Source organism: Symphalangus syndactylus, chromosome X (genome assembly GCF_028878055.3).
Source record: "Symphalangus syndactylus isolate Jambi chromosome X, NHGRI_mSymSyn1-v2.1_pri, whole genome shotgun sequence".
Lineage (NCBI taxonomy): Eukaryota > Metazoa > Chordata > Mammalia > Primates > Hylobatidae > Symphalangus > Symphalangus syndactylus.
Genome location: NC_072447.2, coordinates 137,925,226 through 137,936,752, shown reverse-complemented (window position 1 = coordinate 137,936,752; position 11,527 = coordinate 137,925,226).

Sequence of the window (11,527 nt, the reverse complement as noted above, 5' to 3'; positions counted from 1 at the left end):
AGAGTTTCTAAAGTTACATGATTTTTGAAAGTTCAGGCATTGCTTCTGTTGAACAGATTTTCATTTTTAGATAAAACAATAGCTACCTTACAAAATGACATTTATTTATTTATTTATTTATTTATTTTAAGATAGGGTCTTGCTCTGTCACCCAGGCTGGAGTGCAGTGGCACAATCTCAGCTCACTGCAACCTCTACTTCCCAGGCTCAAGTGATCCTTCTACCTCAGCCTCCTGAATAGCTGGGACCACAAGTGTGCACCACCACACCCAGCTAATTTTTGTTGTTTTTTTGTTGTTGTTTTTGTTGTTGTTGTTGTTGGGTTTTTTTGTTTTTTGTTTTTTGGTTTTTTTTGAGACGGGGTCTCCCTCTGTTGCCCAGGCTGGAGTGCAGTGGCTCGATCTCTGCTCACTGCAACCTCCGCCTTCCAGGTTCAAGCGATTCTCCTGCCCCAGCCTCCTGACTACCTGGGATTGCAGGTGTGCACCACCATGCCTGGCTAATATTTTTTTTTTGTTTTTAGTAGAGATGTGGTTTCAGCATGTTGGTCAGGCTAGTCTCGAACTCCTGACCTCATGATCTGCCAGCCTTGGCCCCCCAAAGTGCTGGGATTATAGGCATGAGCCACCCTGCCTGGCCTAATTTTTGTATTTTTTATAGAGATGGAGTTTCACCATGTTGCCCAGGCTAGTCTCGAACTCCTGACCTCAAGCAATCCTCCTGCCTTGGTTTCCCAAAGTGCTGGGATTACAGGCGTGAACCACCTTGCACAGCCAATAACTTTTTAAAAGGAATCTATACAAATAATTTTAGAGAAACAAATACTTCAGCTCAACAACTGTCAGGGTGACAGCAAAGCCATTCTGGTCTTGTCCAGGATTTAAATGCATGTTCTCAAACAAATACATCCATTCCAAATGACATTCTAGGGCTTTTAGATACAACTTCTCACAGAGATATGATGACCAATTAGAAATCACTTCTCAGCTGGGTGCAGTGGCTCACCGCTATAATCCCAGCACTTTGGGAAGCCAAGGAGAGCGGATCACCTGAGGTCAGGAGTTTGAGACCAGCCTGGCCATCATGGCGAAACCCCCATCTCTACTAAAAATACAAAAATTAGCTGGGCATGGTGGCGCGTGCCTGTAATCCCAGCTACTCAGGAGGCTGAGACGGGAGAATCGCTTGAACTCAGGAGGCGGAGGTTGCAGTGAGCCAAGGTTGTGCCACTGCACTCCAGCCTGGGCAACAGAACGAGACCCTGTCTCAAAAAAAAAAAAAAAAGAAAGAAATCACTTCTCAATGCCTGTCACATTTTATGAGTTCTGTCTGTGTAGCTTCACCAATGTGGGTTGTAACTCTGGGTCTGATACTTAAGAGCTGTTAAGATTTTGAACAAGTGATCTTTCTGAGCTATTAGACTTTCAAAAGTTTGCAGCTTTTATTACAATGCTATTATTATTAGTATCATAAATTCCCAAAGAAAATGGGGATAATTAAGTACCTGTTCTTATAGGATTCTTATGGTAATTAAATAAGGTAATGTACTTTAAAAATAACAACACTTCAACATGTAGTAATCTGTAAACAGTGCTGTTAGTAGTAGTAGCAGTAGCAGTAGTATTGCAGTGTCATATCTAATGTGAAAGTTAAGTTACAGAGTCAGCATGTCAAGCCAAAAATCACATTAAAATTATTCCTGGCCAGATGCAATGGCTCATGCCTGTAATCCCAACACTTTGGGAGGCCGAGGTGGGCGAATCACGAGGTCAGGAGTTCGAGACCAGCCTGGCCAACATGGTGAAACCCCGTCTCTACTAAAAATACAAAAATTAGCCGGGTGTGGTGGCAGGAGCGTGTAAACCCAGCTAGTCGGGAGGCTGAGGCAGGAGAATTGCTTAAACCCGGTAGGCAGAGGTTGCAGTGAGCTGAGATCACGCCACTGTACTCCAGCCTCGGTGACAGAGTGAGACTCTGTCTCAAAAAAAAAAGCATTTAAAAAAAAAGATATTAGCAGGCCGCAGTGGCTCATGCCTGTAATAATCCCAGCACTTTGGGGGGCCAAGGCAGACAGATCACTTGAGGTCAGGAGTTCAAGACCAGCCTGGCCAACATGGCAAAACCCTGTCTCTACTAAAAAATACAAAAAATTAGCCAGGCGTGGTGGCAGGCACCTGTAGTCTCAGCTACTTTGGAGGCTGAGGCAGGAGAATCACTTGAACCTGGGAGGCAGAGGTTGCAGTGAGCCGAAATTGCACCATTGCACTCTGGCCTGGGTGACAGAGTGAGACTCCATCTCAAAAGAAAAAAGAAAAAAAAATTATTCTTGAAAGGACTAGGCACAGTGGCTCACGCCTGTAATCCCAGCATTTTGGGAGGCCAAGTCAGGCAGATCACTTGAGGCCAGCATTCAAGACCAGCCTGGCCAACATGGGAAAAGCCTGTCTCTACTAAAATACAAAAATTAACCAGGTGTGGTGGTGCATGCCTGTAATCCCAGCTACTTGGGAGGCTGAGGGATGGGGATTGCTTGAAAACCCAGTAGGCAGAGGTTGCAGTGAGCTGAGATGCCACCACTGCACTCCAGCCTGGGCAACAGAGCAAGACTCTGTCTCAAAAAAAAAAAAAAATATATATTATATATATATATTTCTTGAAAGTTCCAGTAATTTCCCATAAAGTATACTATCCATGCCCTTGCATATATGCTGTCCAACTGATTTACTCCTGTCTCATGCTCATTCTGTGGCATATACTTACTAAATGGAATGGCAAATGGATTTGATTTTTCTATTTCTTTTATTTTCCTGTATTGGGGGAGCATACCCACACAGTTAAATCTGCGTAAATTAAATGCACTAAATGGGACGCCACTGATTTATTAGTACAGACGGCCCTCTGTATCTGTGGGTTATGCATCCGTGGATTCAATCAACTTCAAATCAAAGATATTTGAAAAGAAATGCCTGTGCTGGACATGTACAGATTTTTTGTTGTTGTTGTCATTCTTCCCTAAACAATGCAGTGTATGTATTTACATAGCATTTACATTGTATTGGGTATTATAAGTAATCTAGAGATGGTTTATATAAAGAAGGATGTGCATCAGTTATATGCAAATACTACGCCATTTTATATCAGAGACTTGAGCATCTGAGAATTTTGGTATCCATGAGGGTCCTAGAGCCAATCCTCTGTAGATACAGAGGGATGACTGTATCTAATGTGAGCCCTACCCTTTGCTTTCTTGAGACAAAAGACTCAAAATTTTTAAAATGCTGACCCTGAGATTCATTTATATTGAAACCACAGAATTTTAGAGTTGGAAAGGATCTTGAAGGAGTTGATCAATGCATGGGGTGGCAGAATATCAGAGTTCCAGATGTGACTGTGGTACTTACAAGCTAGATGAGCCACTTAACCCCTCTGTCTTTCATATGCTCACAGGTAAAATGATGGGAGGGCCTATGCTGCCTGCCTTCCAAGGCTGTGGAGGAAATTCCACAAGATAGTAATTATAACAATAAAGATGTCGAAAAGCAAACTTTCAACAAATTGAGTTGAAAAGATCTAAATGGCTTTTATTAATGATTCATGAATTGGGCAGCATCCCATCCGTAAAATAGAAGGAATTCCAACGAGCGGAGCAGAGAGGGTTGGTTTTATAGGCAGAAAAGTGGTAAAGAAGCAAAAATATAGGCCGGGCGCGGTGGCTCAAGCCTGTAATCCCAGCACTTTGGGAGGCCGAGGCGGGCGGATCACGAGGTCAGGAGATCGAGACCATCCTGGCTAATACGGTGAAACCCCGTCTCTACTAAAAATACAAAAAAATTAGCCGGGCGTGTTGGCGGGCGCCTGTAGTCCCAGCTACTCGGGAGGCTGAGGCAGGAGAACGGCGTGAACCCGGGAGGCGGAGCTTGCAGTGAGCCGAGATCGCGCCACTGCACTCTAGCCTGGGGGACAGAGAAAGACTCCGTCTCAAAAAAAAAAAAAAAAAAAAAAAAAGAAGCAAAAATAGAGAACAAAAAGTAGATTGCTCATTTTTTTCACTTGTTTTTATTTATTTATTTATTTTTAATGATAGAGTCTCACTCTGTCACCCAGGCTGGAATGCAGTGGTGTGATCACAGCTCACTGCAGCCTCATCCTCCTGGGCTCAAGCAATCCTCCCACCTCAGTCTCGTAAGTAGCTGGGACCACACGCACGCATTACTGCACTCAGCTAATTTTTTAGTTTTTTTTGTAGAGACAGGGTCTCCTTATGTTGCCCAGGCTGGTCTGGAACTCCTAGGCTCAAACAATCTTCCCACCTTGGCTTCCCAAAGTGCTGGGATTACAGGTGTGAGCCACCACACCCAGCAAATTGTTCATTTCAAAGTTACTTTCCTTACAGGGTTAGAATAGAGGGGACTTCATTATTGAAGGGGTGGTCTGCCCCTCCACACCTGTGGGTGCTTCTCGTTAGGTGGGACGAAAGACTTGAGAAAAGGAATAAGACACAGAGACAAAGTGTAGAGAAGGAAAAGCGGGGCCCAGGGGACCGGTGCTGTGCTTACAGAGGACCCACACCGGCACCGGCCTCTGAGTTCCCTTGGTATTTGTTCACAATTATCTTTACCATCACCGGTGCTGTGCTTTGAGATGTATATGCGAACCTCTCCATAAACCTTTTAGCAGTATTGCTCCAGCAAGCCCCATCTTATTCCTAAAGGCGGTTTTCACAATTATCTTTACCATCACCGGTGCTGTGCTTTGAGATGTTCCATCGCCCAGGGACGGGCAGAAGACAAATGTTTTTCTTTTTCTCTAGATTAAAGAGAATGGTGATGACCTTTAACCATAAGCAGCCTTTAGGCACTTGTTTAACAAAGCACATTCTGCACCACCCAAAATCCTTTTAACCTTAAGTCATCACAGCACATGTCTCTTGCAAGGACAAGGTTGGGGGTAGGGTCACAGATTAACAGCATCTCAAATACAGAACTAAATGGAGTCTCTTATGTCTACTTCCTTCTATATAGACACAGTAACAGGCTGATCTCTCTTTCTTTTCCCCACAATTATCATACTGGCTCAGATAAACTGGGCCCCTTCTGATTGGCCACTGTGAATATCTTATTTTTTGGAAAGTTGGCTCATTTTAAAGCTCAGTTTGGCACCTAGAACTAGTGACTCCATTCTGGTTTGGTTTGCTCTATTGGGCCTAGTCCAGGATCTCAGTCCAAAACAATGGCTTCCCACAATTTTTATTTAAGAAGAAGATAATAACAATTGTTAATGCTTACTGGAGGCTATTTCATTTAATTCTCACAGTAGGCTTGAACGAGGTAGTTTCCATAATTAACCCCAATTCGTACATGGAGAACCTGAGACACCAAGATGTGTGTCAATGCACTTTGAAAACTCAAGCCCAAATTAGCCGGGCATGGTGGCAGGCACCTGTAATCCCAGCTACTTGGGAGGCTGAGGCAGGGGAATCGCTTGAACTCAGGAGGCAGAGGTCACAGTGACCCGAGATCGCGCCGCTGCACTCCAGACTGGGTGACAGAGCAAGACTCCATCTCAAGAAAAGAAAAAAGAGAAACAAAACTCAAGCCTGGTGGCCGGGCGTTGTGGCTCACGCCTGTAATGCCAACACTTTGGGAGGCCAAGGTGGGTGGTTCATGTGAGGTCAGGAGTTCGAGACCAGACTGACCCCATCTCTACTAAAAATACAAAAAATTGCCGAGCCTGGTGGTGTGTGCCTGTAGTCTCAGCTACTTGGGAGGCTGAGACAGGAAAATTGCTTGAACCTGGAAGGCAGAGGTTGCAGTGAGCTGAGATCCCACCACTGCACTCCAGCCTGGGTGAAAGAGTGAGACTCTGTCTCAACAGAAAAAAAAAGAGAACTCAAGCCCTATGCAAGTGTGGAGATTGATTGGGATGAGGCTGTTGAGGGATAGAAATACAAATGTGACTTTGGGGAAGTCACATCCCCAAACTGGGATTAATTTTCTCATCTGTAAAATGAAGAAGTTGAACTCTTTCAAGGTACATTCAAAACTCCAAGAATCTAAATAGAAAAGTTGAATGTGGTTCACTGTCCATATACTATAAATAAATTATTTCATGAACAAATTCTAATAAATTTACTTGTCAAGCTCTCTACAGCAACTCTATTAGGTTCACATGTTGAAGCCTGCATGGCATTTCACCCATTGCCAAGTTGCCCCTTTCTTTTATGTTTATTTGAAGTGTAAATGCTTCAAAGTGTTCTGAATATTTTCTCCTTACAGTGCAATAAAAGAACCAAGGAACATTCCCAGCAAAGCCTGCTTATAATTTATAATGCCAGATTATAATTTAATAATACATCTGTGGCTCCTTTGGCCTGCTTGACTGAAATTTTTAACGTGCATTTTTTTCTGTAAGGCAAACAGAATACATTCATTTTCCCATGTTTCAACTGTAAATATATTTTAATACTTTAAAAATTTTTAGAAAGAAGGAAGGAGGAAAAGAAGGAAGAAAGGAAGGGAGAAAAGAAAAAAGGAAAGAAGGAGGGAAAGAAGGAAGGAAGGAAGAGAGAGAGGGAGGGAGGAAGGAAGGAAAAGAGAGTCACATCTCTGCTCTAATCCAATCCCAGTATTTTTCACTCCTAGATGCTTCCTTCTGTCCTTGTTCAGCTGCTTTCAAATTTTTCCATAGTTTGTTCATTCCACAGGTATTTATTAAGTCATACCACTTACCAGGCAACAATCATTGCTCTAAGGACTGGAGATACAGCAATGAGGAAGACAGAGGCCCAGCCTTGGTTGTAAGTTCCATGTACACGCACTTTTGTTTCCCTTCACCTTTTTTTTTTTTTTTTGGCTTAGCATTATACCTTTTTTTTTTTTTTTTTTTTGAGATGGAGTCTCACTCTGTCGCCCAGGCTGGAGTGCAGTGGCGCAATCTCGGCTCACTGCAAGCTCCACCTCCCGGGTTCACGCCATTCTCCTGCCTCAGCCTCTCCGAGTAGCTGGGACTACAGGCGCCCGCCACCACGCTCGGCTAATTTTTTGTATTTTTAGTAGAGACGGGGTTTCACCGTGTTAGCCAGGATGGTCTCGATCTCCTGACCTCGTGATCCACCCGCCTCGGCCTCCCAAAGTGCTGGGATTACAGGCATGAGCCACCGCGCCCAGCTAACATTATATCTTAAGCATTTTTCCATGTGTTTGCCCTGAAAGAATGTGGACAAAAAGAATAAAATAGGCTCTGTTGTTAGAGGGAATTAGTAAGTTAATAAAACATTTGTTGATTTCACTGAAAGCATTAAAGTAGTAACAAAAGAATTTTTACAAAAGTAAAGAATAATAAAACATTTGTGCAGTCCTGCTGGGAGAGAGATTTGAAGATGATAATAATCACTGTTTTTCGGCCAGGTGTGGTGGCTCAGGCTTGTAATCCCAGCACTTTGTGAGACCGAGGCAGGAGGATTACCTGAGTCCAGGAGTTCGAGACCAGCCTAGCCAAAATAGTGAAACCCTGTCTGTACAAAAAGTACAAAAATTAGCCAGACGTGGTGATGGGCACCTGTAGTCCCAGCTACTTGGGAGGCTGAGGCACGAGAATCGCTTGAACCCGGGAGGCGGAGGTTGCAGTGGGCCGAGATCGCACCACTGCACTCCAGACTCTGTCTCAAAAAAAAAAAATCACGTTTTTTTGAGTACCTCCTCTGTGATAAGCACCATCTAGATGATATACACATATTATCTCATTTACATTAATCTTCACTACAGCTCTATGAGGTTGGAAATAGTATTATCTTATCCCTATTTTGCATATAAGGAAACTGAGGCTCAGAGCTTCTAAACTGCAAAGCCAGAATTAGAGCCCCAGTCTGAGTTGGATCAAACGTTTCCCTTTACTCTGGGGATGGAGTGAAGAGCTTTGATTTCATTCCATTTCTTTCTTTTTGGAGAATAAGGAGTGGGCAATCATTTTGAACCAATTTGCCCAATTTCATAACTACATTCAAGTTTGAAAGGAGCTGAAAATGATATGCAATTTGGAGGAAGTGAAAGAAAATAGAAATTATTCCCCATTTTCTTGTTCCTCACCTAAGACCTGCCACTGCATCCTTTTTGTTTGGAGAAACAAATGAGAAAATTGTCCGATCTTTTAGCAACAGCTTAAAATACAAATTACCAAGATACAGTAACTAGACTGAATAGTCAAGAAACGCCAAAGATGTCTAGTTTTATTGCCTACATGCGCCAGTGGTTTAAGGGAGGTTAGGGTCACCTTGAGTCCTTCAGATATCTCCAAGGTAAAACAGCAACAAAAACAAAATTCTAACAAAAAGAATTCCTGGACAGTCGTGCAGCTCTTTACAGTTTTCAATGCCCTGTACAGCAGATTCGCAAATAGGAACAATGCGTGGACACTTTCCATCAGAAAATAATTATTTCAGGCCCTCAGTGTTGATCTTCTATTATAATATTACTTACATATATGATAATATAAAACAAGACATAAACTCCTTATACTCATAGCATTTAAACAACTGTAAACCCAGAATGATTTCACATATTAAATGCAAACAAAACTAAAAAATCAATACAAATCAAATCACTAACACTAGTTTAATATAATGGATGGTGTTGTTTTGCTAAAATGAAATCACTTGCCCCAGTGTGAATATTAGTATGTGCATTATTAAAACAATTCCTCTGAATTAACTTTGATGTTGTCTGGCTTCGTTTGAAGGAAATACATCACTTATACTTTAGGTCTACCTCTGTTCTTTTCCCTTGGATCCAAAAGAATTAAAGTAGTAATCTTTGGTACCATTATGATTGTAAACAGAAATGCGAAATTTAGTGCTGAAATTGCATGACAATATTTGGTTATAAGGTGGTCATTCACTTAATACCATTCTGTGGGACAACTTGAGGACCACAGTGTCAGAAACGCTAGTGATTAAGAGCATAAGCTTTGAAACCTGACAGATCTGAGTTTGCCACTTCCTAGTTGTGTGAGCTTGGACAAGTAATTTAACCTCTCTGTTCCTCAGGTTTCTTCCCCTGTAAAATGGGGATAATAATAGTACTTTAATTTTGCCAGCAGAAACAGGCATCATGACCCACTTTTTAGACATGATGTTTAAGCCTGAAACTGCTGAGAAACTAGAAGTCACTCAGTGTTCCTTCAGAGCTCCTCTGTAATTCCAGAACTACATGAAGGTGGACAGGTTTTAAAAAGATATTTCTCTGGACTTTCACCCTCCCCTCCCAATATCTGCATTTGCTATCCCAGGTTCATGTTTTAGGGTGGAACTGGAAAATGTGATTGAGCTTTAAAATGGAAACAGCAAAATGGCAATGCCAGTAAATAGACAATTGAGAATCAGTTGAACTCATGCTGCAAGACAGCTGTTTCTATATGAAGCCCACCAATGAAAGCCTGCTTTTCTGCTTCCTGACCTGGCACGAATCCCTTGATTCCTGAGGCCCCCAAGGTTGAAAATAGCCCAGCCACCTGCCAAGGGTTGGTATATTTTTAGGACCAACAGGATTGGAAACAGGGCTCTGTATGCCTGGAACTTGAGCCAGGCTGCTGGGTGGGTATCTTACCTTCATTGGGTTGCTGGTTTCTGTGCTGCTGGATCAAATCCAGCAGCCAGACACAGAAATGGACAGAGAGCTGTGAGAGAAGCACATTGGAACAGTGAAAGGAGGTGGGGTTTGTCTGGGGAGGGGGTGAATAGAGGGAGAATGGAGTGAGTAGAAGGTCATAGCTAGTGGATGTTGGGTTAAAAGATATAGGAAAGGGGCTGGGTGTGGTGGCTCATGACTGTAATCCCAGCACTTTGAGAGGCAGATGCGGGTGGATCACTTGAGGTCAGGAGTTAGAGACCAGCCTGACCAACATAGTGAAACCCAGTCTGTACTAAAAATACAAAAAATATCTGGAAATCGCTTGAACCCGGGAGGCGGAGGTTGCAGTGACCCGAGATCACGCCACTGCACTCCAGCCTGGGCAACAAAGCGAGACTTAGTCTCAAAAAAATATATAAAAGATATAAGAAAGCTCCATAAATGATAGGACCCCACAACAAGCAGAAATCACAGTGCTAGACCCTTTCCTTGTTTAGAAAAAAAGTGTAGTTAAAATTTATCTCAATATCTTCCATCAGTCTCTCAAACAAACAGCTCAGAAACTGTCCCAATACCAGGTATTTGTCAAATTATAACAGATGAGACTGGGCACCGGTGGGTGCACGGTGGCTCATACCTGTAATCCTGGCTGAGGAGGGCAGATCACCTGAGCCCAGCAGTTTGAGGCCAGCCTAGGCAACATGCCAAAATCCTGTCTCTACAGAAAATACAAAAATTAGCCGGGCATGAGTATTCCCAGCTCCTCGGGAGGCTGAGGTGGGAGAATCAACTTGAGTCCAGGAGGTCGAGGCTGCAGTGAGCCGTGATGGCGCCGCCGCACTCCAGCCTGGGTGACAGAGAAAGACCCTGTCTCAAAAAAACAAAAACAACGACAACAAAACAAGTTATAGCAGATGAATCTGAAGCTTTTATTCTCTCCTTCCTTTTATCTGCATCCCACTCAAAAGAAAAAATTATTTTCCTTATGTCTCACTGTGGGTCTCACTCCCTCCTCTGAGTAATTTAGCAGTCATTCTTCCAAACCAACACAACATTCCTTCTAAGCAACGCACACACAGAGAAGAGATGAATAGATAGGAGAGCAGAACACAAAGGCCTAACTAACCTCATTTTGAGAGCCAATTAATCTGCTTCAGAAAATTTTTTTTTGAATTTCATTTGAGACCTGAAGGATAAATCATGCAAAACTGTGGTGCTGGTGTGGGGGAGGGCTGGTGGGATGAGGGGGAGAGCACTCCGGAACAGAGAGCTCAGTATGCAAAGGTTCTGAGTGGGGAGAGCAAGTCATGATTCAGGAGTTCGGAAAAGTCCTGTTTGGATAGAGTTGAGAGATCAAAGGGAAATGTTGCAGGGCATGTTGGGAGACGACAGCAGGGGCCAGATCAAGGAGGGCCTCTGTGGTGTTATGATGCACATATATATATTGGTTTTCGCCCATGGTTCTTGGCTCATAACTCCCATAGCCCTTGTTACACTCTTGTTATAATATTGGGTGTGCTAGGCCTCAGAAGCTGGCCTCAGAAAACAGAATCTGATCTTCTCCCACTCTCCTTTCACCTGCCGCAAGGCAGAACTCGAATCTTTCCCCCACTTTTCTGATTATGGGTCTTAAGACCCTCTCCTGACAGTCTTGCCACATACCTTAGGGGAAGGAATGCTGACATAATGACATGTCCATCAAAACCCAAGAAGACTGGGTTTGAAGAGCTTCCCGATAGCTGAACGCATAAAGGTTCCTGGAGGGTGCTGCACCCAGGGAGATCGTAGAAGCTCCGCACCCCTTGCCCCATACCTTGCCCTATGCATCGCTTCACCTGTATCTTTTTCAATACCCTACATAATAAACCAGTAAACTTGTTTCCTGAGTTCTCTGAGCTGCTTCA